Genomic DNA, 3,097 nt, shown 5'->3' on the forward strand with positions numbered 1-3,097 from the left:
TTTACACTTGACCCTAAGTCACACAGGGCCTTCTTGAAGGTCATGGTGCCTATGGTACAAGGTATTGAAAACTTCCCAGGATCTTGTCTCTTTTGAGGTAATTTCTGCCTAGACAAGTCATCCAGTTCTTTGGTGAGCAAGGGTGGTTCATCCTCCCAAGTCTCATTTCCAAATAACTTGTCATTCAGTTTCATGATTGCTCCAAGGTATTTAGCAACTTGCTCTTCAGTGACATACTCATCCTCTTCAGAGGAAGAATACTCATCAGAGCTCATGAATGGCAGAAGTAAGTCCAATGGAATCTCTATGGTCTCATTTTGAGCCTCAGATTCCCATTGTTCCTCATTGAGGAACTCAGAGGAGATTGGTACACGCCCACTGAGGTCTTCCTCAGTGGCGTCCTCCTCCTTTCTTTCCTCTCCATATTCGGCCATGTCTATGGCTTTGCACTCTCCTTTTGGATTTTCTTCTATATTACTTGGGAGAGTGCTAGGAGGGAGTTCAGTAACTTTCTTGCTCAGCTGACCCACTTGTCCTTCCAAATTTCTGATGGAGGACCTTGTTTCATTCATGAAACTTTGAGTGGTCTTTATTAGATCAGAGACCATTGTTGCTAAGTCAGAAGTATTCTGCTTAGAACTCTCTGTCTGTTGCTGAGAAGATGATGGAAAAGGTTTACCATTGTTAAACCTGTTTCTTCCACCATTATTATTGAAACATTGTTGAGGTCTCTCTTGATTCTTCCATGAGAGATTTGGGTGATTTCTCCATGAAGAATTATAGGTGTTTCCATAGGGTTCTCCTAGGTAATTCACCTCTTCCATGGAAGGGTTCTCAGGATCATAAGCTTCTTCTTCAGATGAAGCATCCTTAGTACTGTTTGGTGCATTTTGCATTCCAGACAGACTTTGAGAAATCAAATTGACTTGTTGAGTCAATATCTTGTTCTGAGCCAATATGGCATTCAGAGTGTCAATCTCAAGAACTCCTTTCTTCTGACTAGTCCCATTGTTCACAGGATTCCTTTCAGAAGTGTACATGAATTGGTTATTTGCAACCATTTCAATCAATTCTTGAGCTTCTGCAGGCGTCTTCTTCAGATGAAGAGATCCTCCAGCAGAGCTATCCAAAGACATCTTGGATAGTTCAGAGAGACCATCATAGAAGATACCTATGATGCTCCATTCAGAAAGCATGTCTGAAGGACATTTTCTGATTAACTGTTTGTATCTTTCCCAAGCTTCATAGAGGGATTCTCCATCCTTCTGTCTGAAGGTTTGGACTTCCACTCTAAGCTTACTCCATCTTTGTGGTGGAAAGAACTTTGCCAAGAAGGCATTGACTAGCTTTTCCCAAGAGTCCAGGCTTTCTTTAGGTTGAGAATCCAACCATATTCTAGCTCTGTCTCTTACAGCAAAAGGGAATAGCATCAGTCTATAGACCTCAGGGTTAACCCCATTAGTCTTGACTGTGTCACAGATTTGCAAGAATTCAGCTAAGAACTGATGAGGATCTTCCATTGGAAGTCCATGAAACTTGCAATTCTGTTGCATTAGAGAAACTAATTGAGGCTTAAGCTCAAAGTTGTTTGCTCCAATGGCAGGGATAGAGATGCTTCTCCCATAAAAATCAGGAGTAGGTGCAGTAAAGTCACCCAGCACCTTCCTTGCATTGTTTGCATTATTGTTGTTTTCGGCTGCCATGTCTTCTTCTTCTTTGAAGAATTCGGTCAGGTCCTCCAAAGAGAGTTGTGCTTTGACTTCTCTTAGCTTTCTCTTCAAGGTTCTCTCAGGTTCAGGGTCAGCTTCAACAAGAATGCCTTTGTCTCTGCTCCTGCTCATATGAAAGAGAAGAGAAAAAAGAAAATGTGGAATCCTCTATGTCACAGTATAGAGATTCCTTGAAATGTCAGAGGAAAAGAGAAATAGAAAGAAGAAGGAGAAGAAGAATTCGAACTTTACTTAGATAAGGTTCGAATTGTGCATTTAGAAGGAGTGGTACTCCATAAATAGAAGGATGTGGGAAGGAGGGAAGAGAATTTTCGAAAATTCATTAAAATATTTTGAAAATATTTTTGAAAAACATTAATTGATTTTCGAAAATCAAAGTGGAAAAGAAATCAAGTGATTTTTGAAAAAGATTTTGAAATTAGAAATTAAAAAGATTTGATTGAAAACTAATTTGAAAAAGATGTGGTTAAAAAGATTTAATTGAAAAGTTATGGTTTTAAAAATATGTGATCGAGAAGATATGATTTGAAAACAATTTTAAAAGATATGATTTGAAAACACTTTGAAAAGATATGATTTTAAAAATTAATGACTTGCCTAACAAGAAAAGATATGATTCAAACATAAAACCTTCCTCAACAGAAAAGGCAACAATTTTTGAGATGTTCAATCAAATCATTAATTGTTAGTAAGTATCTTTTAAAAAGGAAAGAAATTGATTTTGAAAACATTTGATTGAAAAGATTTGATTTGAAAAAGATTTGATTTTGAAAAACTAAGAAAATTGATTTGAAAACAAAATCTTCCCCCTAGCACCATCCTGGCGTTAAACGCCCAGAATGGTATACATTCTGGCGTTTAACGCCCAAAATGCTACCTCTTTGGGCGTTAAACGCCCAACCAGGTGCCCTGGCTGGCGTTTAAACGCCAGTCTGCCTTCTTCACTGGGCATTTTTGAATGCTCAGCTTTTTCTGTGTAATTCCTCTGCAGTATGTTCTGAATCTTCAATTCTTTGTATCATTGACTTGAAAAGACACAAATTAAAAAATATTTTTTGGATTTTTAATAATCAAAATGCAAAATGAATCAAATAACAATGCATGCAAGACACCAAACTTAGCAGTTTGTATACTACTAACACTAACAATATGAGAATGCATATGAGACACACAAAATACTTCAAGTCAATAGAATTCAAAGATCAAAACAAAGAAATATATGCATGGATTCGAAAATTATAACAAAAACATGCATTTGACACCAAACTTAGGATGAGACACTAAACTTATGCAAGAAACATCAAATATTTTTGGTCTTTTTGGTTTTGTAAATTTTTTTTGTGTTTTTCGAAAATTAAGTAGGAAAA

At 36.9% G+C, this 3,097-nt stretch overlaps 1 non-coding gene across 1 annotated transcript; it reads left to right on the top strand.

Annotated features, from left to right (window-relative positions):
• The first annotated feature begins 1,190 nt into the window (after positions 1-1,190).
• Positions 1,191-1,298, top strand: LOC130958575 (small nucleolar RNA R71). Its single transcript, XR_009077689.1, has one exon. It is a non-coding gene; the product is annotated as a small nucleolar RNA R71 (small nucleolar RNA).
• The last annotated feature ends 1,799 nt before the right edge of the window (positions 1,299-3,097 follow it).

The sequence above is a fragment of the Arachis stenosperma genome, chromosome 10 (assembly GCF_014773155.1).
Source record: "Arachis stenosperma cultivar V10309 chromosome 10, arast.V10309.gnm1.PFL2, whole genome shotgun sequence".
Classification (NCBI taxonomy): domain Eukaryota; kingdom Viridiplantae; phylum Streptophyta; class Magnoliopsida; order Fabales; family Fabaceae; genus Arachis; species Arachis stenosperma.